The sequence below is a fragment of the Triturus cristatus genome, chromosome 9, assembly GCF_964204655.1.
Source record: "Triturus cristatus chromosome 9, aTriCri1.1, whole genome shotgun sequence".
NCBI lineage: Eukaryota > Metazoa > Chordata > Amphibia > Caudata > Salamandridae > Triturus > Triturus cristatus.
In genome coordinates, this window is record NC_140592.1 from 1,186,104,617 (window position 1) to 1,186,125,148 (window position 20,532).

Consider the following 20,532-nt stretch of genomic DNA (forward strand, 5'->3'; position numbering starts at 1 on the left):
CATGTGAAAAATCCCCTGATCTCAGTTTTATTCGAGATTTTTAACTCTAAAGTTCTACACAATGTGTCTTTGAGGGATTGGGCCTTTCTGAAGGTTATTTGTGGGAACTGTTCTATTTCGCTGGCGATATCTTTATCAGTGCTTAATACTTGCCAAAACTTTCCCAAATCTTTTCTCATTCTCGGCGCCTGTCTGTTAAAGGTAGTAATGAAACTTAATTTGGGCTGACCTTCTTTTGTACTACCTTAATTCTTATTTACTAGACTCAATCAAGATCTTTTGTCAACTTCAAGACTTGCTTTTTTGATGATGGATTTGCTGTAACCGCGTTCGAGAAATCTCTGCGTCATTATCTCTTTTTTGGACTTGAAACTTTCCTCTGTACTGCAATTTCTTTTTGACCATTAGATTTAATGGGGTAACCCAGTAACCCTCAGAACCTGGGTACGTATATGAAAAGGAAAAATTGGTTCTGTTGGGAGTGAACTTGATTTAAGGGACACTGAATGTGTACAAAAGATTATTACAGAAAAGTGTACCTAATCACAAGAAAACACACACACATAACAAACATTACTCTAACCAACGCAAAGTGATTTTCATTCTCAATATATTTAAATATACATGATTGTTATTGCAATATAAGACTGACCCAACAGACAATACATAAACACATTTAGTGAGCAATAGTGTACAATCACATAAACAATCAACATAAAATTGACATCATGAACATATACTTAGACAAAAAACACTTTAAAAGAATGATGATCCGAGGTTCGTAGCATATAACACCACAATATGTATTATTCAATATTCCAATGGTGGAATTGCATGGATCAATCAAATAGATAACGTCGACGGTTCGACCCTAGGAATACGTGTAGATTTATACGCATCAAAGACGGGTCTTCATCAGGACAACAACAACCGGTCAGTCTGTAATTACAGAACATATAATCAAAAACTCAAAGTTATGTGTGTGTCTTAGTAATTATTCTACAGAGATTACGTGGCTACTGCTCACCTGAGGACTAAGAATCGATTTGTTTGAATATATATCCTTGTGTCGCATACGGTGAAAGCAATCAAAAATATCACTGCGACATGGCAAAATTTCTTGCAATAAATAACGCAAATTAACTATCATGTATGATATACTATATAATCATAGTCCGTAAGGTGACTTATCGCCGACACATACCTTACGAAGCTCCTGCGCAGGGCAGACAAATACCGTCAAGGCGATCAACAATTTCTACAAACAAACGTATTTTAGATTTCGTTAGTGGCATAGTAAACAAAGGAATTAAATTAAATAGCCACCTATTCATAAACTTAAATGCACTATCAAGGTCTGAGCCTGAATCTAAGATACCATCCTTAGATTGGTATCAGCACTAAATGGTAACTCCCAGAGTGATGACAAGATCCTATGCGGGCTGATGCATATGTCTACAGTGCCCCATGAACGTAAATTAAGTAAATTTAGTAACGTCATGATAAAAGGCATACTCAAGCTAACAATACGCAACCAAAGTATTCGAGTTTGCGTGGCCTCTATATTCTGAAGCTATGAAATTGAACAAACCGAAACGATTCGGTTGAGAAACTTGCATTTACGCCCTACAGCAACCCGTTACAATCGAAAACTCTGAAATTGACTAAAACAGGGACAAAAGCAGCACAGAGTGAATAATGCCCGCCGCTGAAAAACGTGCACCTCTGACCTACATGTAAATGCTCCCAAACTTACTTTGAGCAGAATGAATCCGCTTCCAATCTCTCACAGTCCGGACAAACAAAGCGCCGAACCTGGAGATACAGTCAGCTGTTTAAGTAAACGCGCGCGAAAAATCTGAGTCAGCCAAATCGAAAACACGACATGGAACGTTGGCTAAGTCTGAGGCAGGTATTATTCGAAAAACGTGAACTGGATGCGGAATCTCCAAGGCCCTGGAATGGGAGTCCCAGAATGACCTGCTAGAAGTGTAATCTCCAACTAGGAAATCAGAGTAGTACATCAAAAAAGGGGGGGGGGGCGCCTGGGTGGAATAGGGATTAGAAAGTTATTCTCATGTATGTTTATACATCGCTTCCGTATAAAAATATATATCAGCGCCCGATTAATTGTGAGCTGATTCACAAACGATATTTCCCTAGAGAATATATTCAGTAAAGACATAGATGTTAACATATAATGTTTGATAAACAGTATTTATACTGCATGAGGAATTCACACAATTACCCGTGGAACACATTAGTGAAAACTCGGCGCAAGGAAGCATTAAATCTTCCATGAGCGGGGAATCGAAGGCGTTATCCATCCAGATCCATCCAAGTTCACATATTTACATTAATGTAGTTTGTCTGGAAAACAAGCCAAATTGGGAAACGATAGGATACAGTTTTGATCACATGTTAAGCTCAACGTTGAAAGACAGTTGAATTTATGCAAAACAAAAATGTGGGGGTAAGTTCACAGTATACAGTCGAAACTTACAATCTATTCATTTGAATGTAGGTCTCCTCATGCTCATTGAGCCCATGATCAACAGCCTCAAGGGTATGTATCCAACGACATTCCTTGTAGTTGAGGGAACTAGCCACATTACCGCCCCTCTGATGGATAATAATTTTTGCAATAACCCACCATTCAATTTGTTCATGAGTGTGACCCATAGTGGTATAATGTTCCACAAGGGGAGCACCTTGTGTCTTGCATTTTATTCTACTTGTGTGTTGTTGGATTCTGTTCTTCACTTTTTGGGTCGTTTGTCCTACATAAATCATGGAACATGGGCATCTGATTGCATAGATGACATTTTGGGTATTACAATTCGTGAATTGATCAAGGCTGTATGTTTTACCCCGGTGTGTAAAATTATTTCCAGGCACAGTGTATCGACATACTTTACATTTACTACATCTATGATGACCAGTTACGGGTGGTAAACTGAGTAATGATCTGGTGTCAGGGTGTCTAGGTGGTTCTAAATAGGAAGACACCACATGGTCTTTGATATTCTTAGCAATTTCTTTTTGCGCGTAAAAATTTCCCTAAAGGTATACTTTGAATCAAAGTACTGGGATGGCAACTGTGAGCATGAAGTAAACTATTGCCCGCTGTCTCTTAACGAAAAAGACTGCTTTCGAGTCTCTCTCCCATTATTACAAGTCTACGGTCAAAAAAATCAATACTCTCTTTGGAGAATTGATGGGTGAATTTTAGATTGAATGTATTGATGTTCAAGCATTCAATAAAATTATTCGCATCCTCTTCACTACCATTCCAGACAACAAAAATGTCGTCAATGTACCTGGCCCAAACTACAATTTTTTCTTTCACAATGTCTAACTTTCTCACCACCATTTCCTCCCAGTACCCCAAATAGAGACCCGCAAAGCAAGGAGCAAAGCAGGTCCTCATCGAAGTACCAAGAGTTTGCCTGAAGATTTTGGCGTCAAAGGTGAAGTAGTTCTGGGTCAGGCAACAAAGAATCATGGAGATAAGCATCTCTGTATGATGTAAGAATGAAACTGATCTTTCACTCAAGAAGTAACGGCATGCCTATATCCCCAAATCATGGGGAATGCATGTATACAGGCTAGTTACATCCATACAAAGGAGGCCAAAATCGTTTTTCCATTCAATATTTTGCATTTTTCTCAAAAAGTCACCCGTGTCTTTTATGAGGGACGGTAACTTCTGTACAAAAGGCTGAAGAAAACAATCAACATATTTTGAGGTGCTTTCAAAACAACTACCTCTAGAAGACACAATAGGCCGGCCAGGAGGATTTTGCAGTTATATATATATATATATATATGTAGCTTTTGTAGTAGGTTAGTATATAGTTTTAACTTCCATAACCTCTTAAAAAACACACTTGATGATGTAATCAGTGATTTAATTATGTTATGAGTGTTGTAATGCGTGAGGTCATAAGCAGTGCATTGTGGGGGCTTAAGTTATAGTTAGCTCAGGTAAAAATAACTGCTAAATTTCTATGGTTTGTATGAGTGAAATCTGAGCCTAACTATAACGTCCTCGTAACCTCTGTTTTTTTCAGTAAATATATTTCTCCCTAAACCAGTAGTGCGCCAGGAGATGCTTTTGCAGAATGGTAGAGAAAGGGGACGGGACATCCCACGAGCTCGAAGCAATCCTGCTGTGTTGGACTTACTGGAGGTAACAGGAGTGGTTGTTGGACCCCAAAGAAACTCAGCATCTAAGGGGCCATGCCCACCTCTTCCCAGGCTGTTTTTTTGCGCCGATGACCCCATCCCCTGGGTCTCGGCCTCTTTATTCTAGGTGCGCCAGATAAAATGTCTTTTTATTAGGGGAGAGTGCGCGGCCCCCCTACCTGGGCCGATTATGGTCCTTGGAATCCCATTTCCCGGGGCCCGGCCATTACACTATGGGGAGAGGGGCCGCAAAGTCACTCTCCCTGGGGACCCCATTCCCCAGGGCCCAGCCTCTTTATTCTGGGTGCCCCAGATAAAAATGAATTTTTATTTTGGAGGGGGGCTGCGTAGCCACCCTCCCCGGGACATTTTCAACCCTAGGGACCCCATCCCCTGGGGCCAGGCCATTATAGTATGGGGAGAGGGGCCGCACGGCCCCCCTCCCCAGACCAGTTGCGGCCCCAGGGACTCCATCCTCCACGGCCTCTTTATTCTAGTGACCTGTTTTGCGGAAGGAGACTCAAGGCCCCCGCCGTACCTACCGACTCCCCACCTCCTGCGGTAGCCGGCATTGCTGTGACAGACTGAAAGTCAGCACCCCGTCTGTCACAGCAATGTTTTAATCTGTTTCTCTGCACGCATATTTGTTTGACAGCTCCGGCTTGCAGAAAGCAGAATTTTGTTTGCTGTGAGCTCCCACAAAGCAAATTCAAACCGCTACCTCCCAAGGGTGGACACCTCCATCATAGAAGTTAGCCCAGAGGAGGTGGTGGTCCCCAGGGTCGGCGGTTTGTAACAGACCCCCTACATTAATGAATTTCAACCCCAGGGAGATGGCGTTCCCTGGGGCTGGGGGGGGGAGGGGTCCATATCCTCCCTTATTTTTGATAAATTGCCCGCGGGGAGTTGGTGGTCCCCATGGCTGTGGGGGACCACGTGGGCTCCCCTGCATTCATTTTATATTTAGCCCCAGGGAAGTGACAGTCTCCAGGAATGTAGGGGAGGCCATACCGGCTCCTTCATTGTTTTGATCTTTAGCCGAGTGGGGGTGGTGATCCCGGGTCAGCATTATTTTAGTATATTTTGCCTTGGGCAGGTGGCCCACCCGCATACATATTGTTAACTGCCTCAAAAAGGTGGCTGTCCCCGGGGCTGCGGGGTGGCTGCGGAGGCCACCCCCACCTTAGTTTTAAAACATTTGCCCTGGGGAAATGGCGGTCCCCATGGCTTTCATATGCCCTAGGAGGGGGGCCCTGTGAGCCCGCTTCCTATTTCATGCGCAAGCCCCCAGGACCTGGCACACCAGGGAGTTAAATAAAAATAATCACGGAAATCTTTTAAAAATGCTTTTTTTGCCTGTGGGGTCCCAGGACCAACTTTATGAGGTCAAGGCATTCATACCCTGACCCCATTTCTTTTTTTACATTTTTTTTAGACTGGGTGAAGCAGAGTCCCACGATGGCTGGCAACACTTCCTGGCTGAAGTGTTGGCAGCCAATCAGAGCTCTGCAGTTCCTTGCACGAGCTCATTATTTTCTGCCGCATCATTGCAACTATATATACCACTAACTTTATTTTCTGAAATTTCTCAACAACTACTGAACGGATTTACACCAAATAAGAAAAAGTGGTATCTACATAAAAAAATCTACCATTCAGCCAAATTTGGTGTAGTTCCATCCAGCAGTTCAAGCTGTAGGCGTGTTGACAAGTCCTATGGGAATACACATGGAACATTTTTGTGATTCCCCTTTTTTTTGCCTCCCGCTTGAGGGATCACCCCAAAACTTTCCACGCGCAACAAGAATCACCGGCACACTTTTTGGGGAAAATTTCATGAAGATTTGTGAACCGGCACCAAATTATAGGCCAGTCAAAATATGCTTTTCATATGGAAGCATGGTCCATAACTACCCACTGTCGACTGCCAGTAGGATATATATATATATATATATATCCAAAACAGAGTTACCCAATTTAGAAGAGCCAACTTGCAGGTTGGTAAAAATCTTCGTTTATTGTGCAAATTATCAGCGCAGTGGAGGGAAACAAAATCCAAATATGTTGGTGAGCCTGACGCGTTTCATGCTTCTCGAGCATTTCTTCAGAGGCTTGAGTGCACTTTTCATGGAGCACCGGCTGATTAAATTCTAAACACCTGCCCCAGTGGGCGTTGGCTCTCCCAGAGCCTGCTGGTGTTTGTAGTTCAAATCGTTTTGCTGCAGTGAGCTGCTCCCATAAAAATGTCAATGTTCTAAGAAAATACCTGCAAGTTGGCTCTTCTAAATGGGGTAACTCTGTTTTGGATTTGTTTCACGGCCCAATCCCGGTCGGGGAAGAGCCCTGCCACATAGAAGTGGACCGAGCTGCAGTCACCTGGCAGGCAGCGCTGAGGGCAGGAAGGCCGTGTGTGCAGGTTTTCAAATATACAGCCCAGAGGCAGTGGAACGATTTCCAGACCCACAGTGGTAATATTTTCTTAGAACATTGACATTTTTATGGGAGCAGCTCACTGCAGCAAAACGATTTGAACTGCAAACACCAGCAGGCTCTGGGAGAGCCAACGCCCACTGGGGCAGGTGTTTAGAATTTAATCAGCCGGTGCTCCATGAAAAGTGCACTCAAGCCTCTGAAGAAATGCTCGAGAAGCATGAAACGCGTCAGGCTCACCAACATATTTGGATTTTGTTTCCCTCCACTGCGCTGATAATTTGCACAATAAACGAAGATTTTTACCTACCTGCAAGTTGGCTCTTCTAAATGGGGTAACTCTGTTTTGGATATATATATATATATATATATATATATATATATATATATATATATATATATATATATATATATATATATATATATATATATATATATATATATATATATATATATATATATATATATATTTGTTTTGTTTTTTGTTTTATATAATGCGAACTACACCCGAGACATTGGGTATCAGAGCACTTTACATGAGCACCACCAGTTTCGTAACAGAATGACACATTCATTTGTGGTAGGCCCAGGGAGATTAAGTGATTTGACCAGAATCACAAAATGTTGAGCGTCGTTGCTGAGGCTTGAACCCAGTTCCCCAGCTTCTAGGTCGACCGCTCTAGCCATAATGCTACATCCTCTCCCCGAGATATATATATATCAGCAATTGCCATCTGGTCATGTGACCAAGGTGGGTGAAGTTGAATCACATTATTTTCTTTGCTGTTGCTGCATCGGTCATAGTAATTTTTGGTTTGTACCATTGTCATTGATTCAAAATTAAACTAAATTTAAAAATAGATTTAGCAATGAATTACTTGTTGTTTTTCAACCGCTAAATATATATGTATATATTAATTTAGAACATTTTGTGTTTTTTTGTTGTTGTAATGCTATCACAATTATCCTTCTATTCACGAAATTCACAAATCCTTCAAACATAGGGATAGCAGAAGAAAAAGCTCTCGAAAATCCCAAGCAAAAAACATATTGCAGAGAAATAAAATTTAGTTTTTACGTATATCACACCTGCAGGCAAAGTTGTCCTAACCTGATAAACTCTGCAACTCGAAGAAGTTACAAACTTTGTCAACGTTATAAAGCAACGCCATAAATTGTGTGCAGTGTGCACCCCTACTCTTCTCTGTGACCTAGGCTGACAACTCATGGAAGCTGTGCATGGTAGGTTGATGGAGGCCGGCCAGCTGATATGACCTCATTTGACCCACTTTTTAGCCTGGGTCATTTTATCAAGGAAGTGGCAAGATTACTGTAAAGCTAATCGCAGGAGAGCGTCCACATGTTCTAGAGCCAGCGTCTGATTGGTCATTGCTTTTTTAATTGCCTTCATTTCATTGAACCCCACATCCCCGAGTGCTGATCCCAGGGGGAAAGCACTGTGTAGGCTGGCCACGAAGGCAAACGCCTTGCTATTGGGCTGCAGCGCCCTTCTTGCCGGGCAGCAGTTGTGCTGTTGCTATGATGGAAGGTGACACACTGTGGTATTTGTGTTGACAGGTGGAAAACAAGCATTGGCATAGCCAATAGGTCTCGCCTTTGGGACCTTATAAGTGTTTAGCTATGCAACAGTTGCAGAACTAAATACTTATAAGGTCCCAAAAGCGAGACCTATTGGCTATGCATAGCGTCCGTGCTGCCGCGAAAGTGATCGCGATCACGATCAAACATCAAAGCGGCCGTGTGGCCGCGAAAGTGAAAGTAATCACGGTAAAGAGCGGCGCGCGTGCCCGCGCACATGCACTGTAGCTCTAGGCTGGTCTGGTAGAACTTTTTGGAGCCCTCTCAATAAGTCTCGCCAGACAAGCACATGCGCTGGGTCAGGCGAGACCTAAAAATCAATCAAGATTACGCTGGAACGTTTGCAGCGTTTACTAACGATTCCACGTCACCCCTTAGAGAATTTTTAATCAAAGATAAACTAATTTATTTTCAAGTGCACTTGACAGCAATGTGGAACTAGGCGAGTGCAAGTGGGGGTACCCTAGTATTGATGGAAAGGAAATGCTATATCGATGGAAGTGCAGGACTGGACCTGAACTCCCACCCAGGACGCCCTCACAGAGAACCCCGAAATCAGAGATCAAATACAATGTGAGATTTACATTTTCAAATGCAAAACGAGTCTATTAAGCCATAGGCTTTCTAAAACAATTATAAAATATTATAGTCATTTAAAAGGAACAAAAGTCAGTTCAGACATTTCTTTTTGATGACTACCACACAAATCTACCATTACTCTAATATACATTTTACAATTATTCCTGTTATTTTTCAAGATATCCTCCACAATACATAAACTGTGGGTGAGGGAGCCTCAAGCTCAGAAAACTACGATTTTTCCGCTGTTCTAATACCTGTAGCAATCAAAACCAGTTGCAAGTGGAATTTTTTCTGGGTTACCTGGTACCGAACGACTCACTTGCTTAATTATGCGGTGCCAGTAATTCTCGAGAGAGCTTTCCTACATTGGATAGTCATACTTTGTAATTCTTAGAAGGCCTTGGGCAGCAGGAGAAGCAGTGCCTACATTATTTGTTTTCTTCTCAAGTACAGCATCAGACAACCTACCTCAAATGTGCCCAATTCTTCTTTGTCTCATCTTTCCACACAAACTCCAAAACTCCCAACAAATGGACTGTCTTCCTAGGACATCAGGATGCAGGCGGTTTAGGCAGCCCTGCATTGTGTCACACAATGCGGGTTAAACTAAAGCATTTGCTAGTCTTTACTGAATGTCTGTTTTTATTTATCCCATTTCATATCGCCCAAACATGCCCTAAAGGACTAGAGTGGTTCCTAAAAGAAAAGATAATGGTACACTAGAAAATACATCAGCATAAGCAAAAGACAATGAGATAGTAGGTGAAGGAAAAACATAAGGCCAAAAGACCTCAACCTTGATACAGGAGGTCACCTTCAGTTATTAGACCATCAGGATATGCGTATAGATCAACAGCTTAGGCTTGAGTTACGTAAACCTAAGGAGAAGAGAGTAAGGTGTGGTACAGTGTAGGCGAAATACACAACAAGAGAAATAGATGAGTATGAGGAAAGAGGGGAAGGAGAGGCAGACGTGGGGATCAGATAAAATAGTGGGTGAAAAAAGGAAGCAACGAGGAAGGGAGTTATCCGAGAGTTGAATTTATCTAGGAGCTAAAGAAAAGTATCTCTGAATGAGGAGTAGTTTCAGCTTATGCTTAAGTACGGCCGTGGAGGGAGTGGTTCGTAGACCTGTGGTCATGGTGCTAGAGCAGAGTTTTCAGTTTGAAAATTAACTGGGTTTTGAAGCTCTGGCATGTCTATTTGTTATATTAATTTATTAATTATTAATTATTAATTATTTGTCTTGTGTAAGTGTTTATACTAATCAACTCGTTTGTTTTAACAAGAGAGAATTACACGTGGGAATGCATAAGTGTGCTGTTTAATAATAATGTGCGTGTTTACATGTTTAAAGATTGCTGTGTGTTGTTTATTTTTAAGCATAAAACGCTTTTCGGATTAATGCTTTTCTATGTTGCAAGAGCTAGATAATTGCATACACATAAGGGTATTAGTGGGGTTAACACTGTTCAATCACTATGCTGTGGTAACGTTGTTTTTGTCTCTTTTAATTAAGATGGTCTATTGTGGCCTATTGTGGCCTAAACAAAGATGGCTGACATGTAAAGCCTGGCCTCGAGTAGAAATTTGTGACGAGAGAGAGCCTTGCTGAATATGGTCCTGAAGTCAGCTGACCACAGTCCTTGCTTTGCCTGGTTAAAACTTTCCGTGAGGACAGCAGCAGTTTTGGGCGATCTCCAAATGAAATGAAGCGTCCTTGGCAGCTTTGGGAAACAAAGGAGCTTTAAAGAAAGACTCTGAACTATGATCTCATTGCCGAGGAGACGTGGAAACTACAAGATACAAATGTATTTTTTAGTTCCTGTTCCGTTATGTTTATTTTGTGATTTTTCCTGAGCGGAGATTTTCAAATGTAGCGATGCTACATCCTTTCCTTCTCAGAGGTTTGACGGAAGAAGTTAATACAAATTATATTTTCCTTTGTTTGACTTACTATAAGAATTGTTAGCCTAGAGAGGGTTTTTGCCACTTGCCACTTGCCACTTGCCACTTGCCATTTGCCTTTTGCCGCGTTCCGAATCTGCGTTGGTGAGGATCGTTGCTGAGAGGACTTCGTCTTAAGAGACTTTACCGAGAGACTTGTCCTGACCCGTTCTGACGTTTAGCTAGAATAGGTAACTATGAGAAAAATGATTTATTCTGATTGATTTTCTTTGACTAATTTTAGATAAAGCAATATAATTTTGAATATGGTGTTGGTTATTATTTCTTGATTTAATCACTAGAAGGCACTGTTCCAGGGTCGGAATGGTTGTTAGACAACCGAGACCAAACCACAACAAGGAGAAAGAAAAAAGAAACAAGGTAGATCTATGGGTCTAAGGACTAGGGTGAGGTACTTCGGATGGGGGGAGACAGCAAAAGTGTCTCTTGTTGCCCTCACACACCCCGAGGGATGTCATGCTTCATCATCGGGCTGTGCCCCTCGTCGGGCCGGCGGTGCAATGCCCTACGGGTCCCCCGAAGGGTCTCTTTAGCGGAGATCTTTTTAGAGAGCTGCCGATGGGTGCATGCGGGTATGTGGAGGGAGAGTACCAAGTTCTGTGGTGAGGGAAGTGTGTGCAAAGATAAAAATACCTAAGGGTTACCTAGGAGGGTATTTTAATCAAGAGGTACCCTTGGTACAATAAAAAACGTGAATAGATTGTTACTTTCCAAGACGTAATGTGTCTGTGGTAACTAGAGAAAAAGGTCAAATGGTCGACATGTTTCGCGCCTTTAAGTGGTCAAAATGATCCCTGGCGTTTCATCAGGACCAGTAGTGGTGAATAGCGTGGGAGAGGTGCCCAGACTAAGTGTAGTGGGAGGGGTAATAATCACCATCTCACTAGGCAACAGGGGGGGAGATTAAGTGTCTCCTAAACAGGTAGTGTGTGACAAGGAGTTTGTTGTGCCCCCTTTGCACTAGACAAGGTTATTATTTCTTGTCAATTATTGAGTATCCTATTTTGATTATTATTGTATAGATTGTTTAGATTATGTTTAAGGGCAGTCTCAATAACTAGATCTTATCGACCCCGATATAGATGCAGGGTGTTTAGGAGTTTTTTCTTTCCACAGGTTATTGCTGGTAGAGTATTTGAGCGTATGTTAGTGAAATGGGCCCTAGTGTATGAAGAATGTATGTGCGTGTAACTGTGAGATTACTCTATCCGTGGAAGTAGGGATATTATATACACCCTGATCTCTATCAATTTCCTGGTAGCAGAGGATGGTTATTGATGATTGTCTTGATCTGATTAGATTACATATTGATTATTGATTATTGATGTTGGTATATGTACTAATACTATATGTTGGAGTCGTGATGTTGAGTTATATGTAGTGCTTCTGGAACTTGGAAGCTGGTAGCAGTTCCGTAGTAGGGCAGAGGGAAGTATATGCTGCTCTCGGGAAAGACGGGATTGTTGGTCCTGTATGTATGCAGGAAAATTCACATTGTCTGAGTTCGGAATCAGTGACATTATTGTATGTTACTATTAGAATATATTTCTGGTATATAAGGAGTGTGTATGGTAGTGAAGGTTATCTGTGAAACTCTGGTCTTAAGTCCCAGGGATCCGTAAGGTTTACCGTTAAAGCTTATCGCGGGAGGAGTAATAGGTATTCTCTGAGCTTGTTTGAGGAACTGGGCAGGGTAAACTGCTTGGTTAATGTGTGTTATAATTCTGTAGTGGAGCAGATTGTTTGCTGTTCTCGGGAAGCAGGATTCTGTGTGTATGTACTATATTTTCTTGTATGAATGTGCGTGAATGTATATGCATTTAGTTGATTGTAAGACTCTTTGGACAAGTCCTAGAGGAAACAGTTAATGAATGTATGTTAGAAGGGCAGAATAGAGGGATGTGCTACTGTGTCAACGAGAGGTTCTTGTGAAATAGATTTATTTTACTATGCTGTGGTTAGCGAAGCAGACAATGGAGATGTTTATATGTTGTAACTAATAGATTTTGTAGAAATTTTGACACGAAGTCTACTGAAAAGATTTTGTAAAGGAGGGGTAGACGAGTGACAGGAGACAGGAGACAAGCGACTGCAGCGACTGCTGACGTCAGGAAGACTGCGCTCTGATTGGATAATAGATCAGAATAGTGTTCGCGCTGGGATTGGTGCGTTGGTGTGAGCCGCGCAAGGATTGGAAGAGCTATTCTAGTGACGTAGACGCTCCAGGATTGGTGCGTTAGTGTGAGTCGCGCTGTTATTGGTTGAAAATCTGTATTGTATATTTATAATACGGGAAAAGAGTAGAAGTTTTGGTAAAAACTAAAATGTATTACCAAGAAGAGAAAAAGAAGAAAACATTCTTTGGAAAAATTAAAAAGTGGTTTAACAAGGATAAAGATGTTAAGACGAGAGAGGGTGAATTGTTACCTCCACCGAAAACACCTGCATCCTACATGGCTGCAAGATATGGGTATCTTACCTGTATATGGTTGGAGAATTGGGTTAGGTATACCAAAGAGGATGGTGTTCTAGCATTTCCAGAACATGGTTCATTTAATTTGGCCGTGTTGAGAAATTTACGGGAAAAGATGTTATGTCTTGACCCGAAACCAAGACCTACACAGTTTGAGGCTTTAGTGGAATGGGAAGAGGAAGTACATGAGCGAGAAAAACAGAGATCTGGAGGACAGTACAGGTACATGTTTGGGAGGAGACATGATCGTGAGACTCATCATGATCGAATGAAAAGGTGGCGAGATGCTAGTATGTCAGAGGGATTATATCCAATGAGAACAGTTGAAGAAGGAGCAGAGAGGGTTCCTGAGTCAGAAATGAGAAGATATGGAGTTAATGAATATGAGGATGAAGTCTTGAATGACATTATTTACAAAAGACCACCTCCATATAGACCAGAACCAGATGAGAGTACACCAGTTGTTTCTCCAATAAGAGATACAGTTTGTATCATTGAGACAGAAAATGTGACATCTGAATCAAGAAGTGGTAATTCTTTCAGGGAGAAAGGGAATCGAAGTGGTGACGAAAATGCAAGAGAGTTAGCTAGAACTACAACAGAGCTGACTGAAAAGATTAGGGAGTTAACCAAGAATCTGGAAGCTGTTACGGTGCCTGTAACAATAGGTCCGGTTATGCCTGTGTTTGACAAGCAGAGAATAGGTGAAAATGGTTTGGTGATTCCATATGTTGGGAATAATTTGATAAGTTCAGTTGGTCCTTCAGGAGATTCAGGAAAAAGGACAGGAAGTAGTGACCTGAGACAATCCAGACATGACACATGTAGTGAAATATTAGATGCTAGTGAAGCTAGTTGTTCAGGGATGCCAATTTTAGAACCGCAAAAGAGAGTGGTTCCAGTGAGAAAAACTACTGCAATAACAGCTGAAGATTTGAATGATTGGATGAAAGTTCTTCAGAAAAAGGATAAAGATTCACAAGCAATTGATGTGGCTAGGTTACGGGTAGAATTAGAAGAGCTTGTTACAGGGACAGTTCCAACAGAAATTCTTAAAAGTCATCTTGATGGTGAATTAATGTTCATGTGTAAAAACATTACCTGGAGAGCGAGAAATACACATGACAGGTTAAGAGCAATAGCGAATGAGCAGGGAGTTGACATTGATAAGGTTAAAGCTTTGCAAAAAACCTACAGGATGGATTTTTCAGAAAAGGATATTGAAAATTTGAATGCAACTGGTAGAACAGGACAAATTAAAGAAATGGTTGCATTATTGCGAAGATGGGGAGATGTAGAAAAATGGAAGGATAGGTGGTATAAGAAAAGAGAGGAATCTGAAGATAGAACAACTTATACAGCTTTTCCAGTGAGAGAAAAAGAGAAACCAGTGGATAATTATCCTATTAGAGAAATACCTGGAGGAGAATATGTACATGTTCCATGGACCAGACAGGATATTTTATCATTTACGAATGATTTCCCTTGATTGAGAGAAAAGCCCGTCGAGTGGTATAGGCAGGTAGATAGGTTTGTGAAATTGTCAAAAGTGCTGTGGATTGACCTGAATAGTCTGTTTGATATAATTGTTCCAGCAGACTTGTGGACTGAGTGTAAAATAGTTGTGAGTTGGCCTACTGAGGAATATCCAAGAGATCCAAGAACAGGAGCACCAGATCCAGAGGTAATGAGAAAGTACGATCAGGTGATGGTATACCTGAAGAGTAAAGTACCTGCAAAAGAGACAGATTGGGTAAAAATAGATAGAACACAACAGGAAGCAAAAGAATCAGTTCATGCTTTTTACGAGAGGCTGATACTGGCGTTTAAACAATTCAGTGGAGATGAACACCTGGGTGACAAAGATTTGAGTCATTTTGTATACAGATTTGTATATGGCCTGAGACCTGAAATTGGTGAGAGAATTCGTGAGCACACAGTGGATTGGCAAAGTAAGAAAATAGATGAGATTCTGAGACATGCTAAATACTTCAGTGATGAAATTGAAGCAAAACAAAGAAAGCTGAAAGAGAAAGCAATGTGGGCACAAGTGAAAGTTGCAGAAAGACAGGAAGCACAGTTGATGGAACAGGCGAATAATCCAGTAAATAATGCAGGGAATAGACCTAGATATGCGGGGAAAGGAAAGGGGAATCTTGAGGAAGCAAAAAAGAAGTTTCCTTGTCACAACTGTGGCCAATTGGGGCATTGGAGATCGGAGTGTACCAATCCACCATTAGTGAATAATGAGGGAAATTCCTTGAATCAACAGGTACAGAACGAGGGGAAAAATCAACAGCAGCAACAGCAGAAAGTTGTGAGACAGCAGAGTCAAGAGCCAAAACCGCCCTTGCCGCAGAATAGAGGAGCACAAAAGTATAATCAGGATTCGGGATTCTACAATGATGAGCAGGTAAACAAACCAAGGCGTTCTAATCAGGTACAACAGTACTTGTTAAAGAATGAAGAGAGTGAATCTGAGGGTGATTATTGACGGTGCCGAAGAGAGGAGGAAGAGTGCATACTTGGTGCAACTCTAGAAATAGACCAGGCAGGACCATTTGTGGATGGGAAAATAAATGAAGAGAGTGTTACTTTTTTAGTAGACACAGGTGCGACAAGATCAACTGTCAGGTCAACAGATGTTAGAAATCTTCCTCTCTCGGATGAAGCAATCCAAGTAGTTGGTGTAGCCAATACACAAATCAGAACACGTCTTACGGAACCAGTAAGAGTACAGATAGGGAAATTTTCAGACATGCACAGATTTATTGTCTGTGACACGAGTCCAGTGAACCTGTTAGGTAGGGATCTGTTGTGCAAGATGAACTGCACAATTTTCTGTACACCGGATGGAATAGCTTTTGAAACACCAGATGAGGATGTTTTGTACCGAGTGACTCTAGAAAATAGGGAAAGTGAGTTAATTGGTGCATTTGCTGTATTTGATCCAGAGGATTTGCCTCGAGAGCTGAGGGACACAGTGAAAAGGACAGTTTGGGATTTTACTGGAGAGGATGTGGGATTGATGAATAATGTAGATCCAGTGAAAATTGCAGTGAAAGAGGGAATTACATATCCTAACATTCCTCAGTACAAAATGACACCAGAAATAATTGAGGGAATAACTCCTATAATTGAGAAAATGATTCAGCAGGGAGTCCTGAGAGAACTACTGAGTAGTCCGTGTAATTCACCGATAATGGGGCTAAAGAAGCCTAATGGGAAATTCAGGATCGTACAGGCTCTGAGAAAAGTTAATCAAATTGTGGTGGCATGTTGTCCTATTGTGCCAAATCCATCAGTGATCCTGTATCAGATTCCACATGATGCTGAGTGGTATACAGTGATTGATTTGTGTCATGCGTTCTTTTCAATACCATTGCATCATGACAGCCAGCCGATTTTTGCATTTAGGTTTGGCCAGCGTATTTTAGCATGGTGTCGAATCCCACAGGGGTATACAGAGAGTCCTTCGATATTTAATCAATTGTTGAAAAAATCGTTGGAGAGTTTGATCATGCCTGAAAATTCAGTACTAGTACAATATATTGATGACCTACTTGTGGCATCAAAGACACGAGAAGCTTGTGAAGTAGATACCATAGCTTTACTGAATCATCTGGCAGATGGAGGGTTAAAGGTATCTCCAGCCAAATTGCAATTTTGCAAGAAAGAGGTGCATTATCTTGGACATAATATTGAAAAAGGTCTGAGAAAAGTGACTGATGACAGAATCAGAATCATCAGGGAAATGAAAGCTCCAAAGACCCAGAGAGAAGTGAGGATGTTTCTGGGGATGGTGGGTTATTGTCGTCAGTGGATAATTAATTTTTCGCTGATAGCAAAGCCACTGATTAAACTGACAAAAAGTGAGATGACAGACCCATTGGAACTAGATGGAGAACAAATGGCAGCATTTGAAGAGCTTAAAAATAGAATGTGTGAGGCTCCAGCTTTGGGTATGCCTGACTACGAAAAGGAGTTTGAATTGTACTGCAGTGAGAGAAATGGATGTGCACTTTCAGTGTTAATTCAGAAGCATGGATTACTGAGAAGGCCTATTGCGTACTTCTCATCGACACTTGACCCTGTAGCTGTGGGTTTACCAGGTTGTCTGAAATCTGTGGCTGCAACATGCAGGAGTTTGGAACAGAGTGAGGGAATCATAATGGGATATCCTGTAAGGGTATTCGTACCTCACAATGTGGCAATTCTTTTGACAAGAAGCAGAACTCAGTACATGTCACATAGTCGGTTGACTAAATATGAGAAAGTGATTCTAGGAGCATCGAATGTGACTCTTGAGAGATGTGTAAATGTGAATCCAGCAACACTTTTGCCGGATATTGAAAATGTGGGTGTGAAAACGGAAGATGATCATGATTGTTTGGATGTGCTTGATAATTGTACAAAACCGAGACCAGACATAAGGGATCTTCCCTTACATGAGAGTGATCATGTGTTGTTTGTGGATGGTTCATGCCTGAGAAATGATGATGGTGTGCTATGTGCAGCATATGCGGTGTGCAAAGTTTCAGAGGTTATGGAAGCATCACCATTGAAAGGAGTGAAATCTGCACAGGTTGCTGAATTGGTGGCATTGACAAGAGCTTGTGAAATTGGAAAAGATTTGAGGACGACTGTGATGACTGATAGTCAGTATGGATTTGGAGTGGTGCATGATTTTGGCCAGCTTTGGCTACAAAGAGGTTTCTTGACATCGAGTGGAACTCCAATAAAGAATGCTGAAGTGATTGGGAAATTACTTGAGGCGATACAGCTGCCTAAGGAGTTAGCAGTTGTAAAGTGTGCTGCCCATGGACAAGGGGAGGATTTTATAACGGTTGGAAACCGTTATGCAAATGACATTGCTCAATACTGTGCGAAATCCAATCAGTCAATTAATAGGGAACGAGAGGGGGAAATGTCTTTTTGCTTTGTGATGTTTACTAATGCCTTAGAGACATGAGATGAAGTGAAGCAGTTGCAGGATGAGGCAGGAGAGGAAGAGAAAAAAGATTGGATTAAGGCAGGATGTGCCCCAAGAGAAACAGACCATATTTGGGTCTATAGGGATGGCAGACCAGTAATGCCCAACTCCATTTTGTCGTCAATGGCAAGGATGTATCATGGCAAGGGACATTTGGGGAGGGATGCGATGATTAGCTCGTTCAAGCAGACCTGGTACAATGCAAAGTTCAGGACAATTGCAGAGAGCATCTGTCAAAGGTGTTTGATTTGTCAGCAATTTAACACTGGGAAAAAGACAGTGGTGAGTCTGGGAACAATAGGCAGAGAAGGAGGTCCTTTTACAAGAATGCAGATTGATTTCATTGAAATGCCCCAAGTGAATAGACTGAGGTATGTTCTAGTGGTAGTCTGTTTGTTTTCAAGATGGGTTGAAGCTTATCCGACTAGGAGAAATGATGGAGTGACAGTGGCAAAATTACTGTTAAGGGAGTTGATTCCTAGGTACGGGTTTCCAGTGACGATTGAGTCTGATAGAGGTGGACACTTCTATAATGAACTCATGAGTTTGATTTGTGAAGCATTAAGCATACAGCAGAAGCTACATTGTGCATACAGACCAGAGGCTTCTGGTGTGGTTGAGCAGATAAATGGCACAATCAAAAACAGGATTGGTAAAATGTGCTTAGCCACTGGCATGAAATGGCCGGACGTCTTGCTTCTAGTGCTAATGACTATTAGATCTACTCCAGATAGAACTACTGGTTTAAGTCCGCACGAAATAATCATGGGACGTGCAATGCGCCATGCATTTGTACCTGTCAATAAGTTGATGACAATAACTGATGACATGATTTTGGATTACTGTAAAGGCCTGGCTGACGCAGTTCATTCTGTGTTTCACCAGGTTGGAGAAGAAGCTACCACACTTGAGAAGAAGCAAGCTCATGATCTGAGTCCAGGAGACTGGGTGAGGATTAAGGTGCACAGAAGAAGAAATTGCTTAGTTCCAAGGTGGGGAAGGCCGAGACAAGTCATTCTAACAACGACAACTGCAGTGAAGTGTGCTGGTGTGAAAAACTGGGTGCATGCGAGTCATACTCTGAGAGTTCCAAACCCAAAAGAGGGAACTGGTAAAGAGTACTTTGAAGAATCAGATTCCAGTGATGATGAAGACCCAGAACCAGTGAGAAAAGAAGTAGAAAAAACTCCAAGAGAACAATTGAGAGTCTCAGAAAGGAGATCAGATTCTGTAAGAGAGCCTGAAATTTCAAAAAGCAGTGAAGAAAAAAGAAGAGAAAAGAGCAATTCCACAGAGATTACTCCTGAATCGGAAGAGGAGGAGACTGAAGAACCACTTGAGATTATACCTGAAGAAACAGGGTCAGAAAAAGATAGAGAGGGACAGATTGCGGAAGACCCCCGAGGAGGTGTAGGGAACATTCTTGACAAGCTAGGTGAAGGGACAAGTAGACAGCAAGAAGATTGCGTGTCGGAGACCCGAGGAGGGACAGGAGTAGGGAAGTCTCAAATAGTGGTGAAAGAAACTGTGGAGGAAAAGAAAACTGCTAGAAAACGAAAACAGAAGGCACTTGAAACAGAATTGGATGAGAGTGAGAATGAACAAACAGAGGGTCGAGTTCTAAGAAAGAGAACTTGGATTGGAGAAAGAAACAATAAAGAAATTAGGCCGAAAAAGGTGATAAAAGGAGATCGTTGCAAAAATAACAATTGATGGACAGAATGCAGAACAATGTCATACATTCACCCCAGTACAGAGATCTGGGCCTAAATCCATCGTTTTTTTGCTCACCATGCCATTCCAGTTTGAACCCAGCCATATGCAAATCAGTCTTGACCCTGTGCCCCATGGGAACAGTCCAGCCCGAACTGCCAAGCCAGGTCCTCCCTGGACTGGAAACAAGCATCCTAGGACCGGTTTCGGGCTTTCAGCCCTCATCAGCCAGGATAGCCTGATTCCAGTGGCATGGAGAGCAAGGGACTCACGTCTGAGCATACCCTTCCCACTCGGGGTGACAAATGCAAAAATAACAATTGATGGACAGAATGCAGAACAATGTCATACATTCACCCCAGTACAGAGATCTGGGCCTAAATCCATCGTTTTTTTGCTCACCATGCCATTCCAGTTTGAACCCAGCCATATGCAAATCAGTCTTGACCCTGTGCCCCATGGGAACAGTCCAGCCCGAACTGCCAAGCCAGGTCCTCCCTGGACTGGAAACAAGCATCCTAGGACCGGTTTCGGGCTTTCAGCCCTCATCAGCCAGGATAGCCTGATTCCAGTGGCATGGAGAGCA

The 20,532-nt window shown here is 41.9% G+C and overlaps 1 long non-coding RNA gene across 3 annotated transcripts in view; it reads right to left on the minus strand.

Moving 5' to 3' along the window:
- Positions 1–20,532, minus strand: part of LOC146799598 (uncharacterized) — a 98,983-nt gene that overhangs the window by 33,469 nt on the left and 44,982 nt on the right. The window contains exon 3 of one of the 3 annotated variants that reach the window (XR_014968950.1): positions 1,205–1,258. The exons of the other annotated variants lie outside the window; for them this stretch is intronic. This is a non-coding gene — a long non-coding RNA (uncharacterized LOC146799598). The remainder of the gene's footprint in view (positions 1–1,204; positions 1,259–20,532) is intronic. 3 annotated transcript variants of the gene reach the window in all.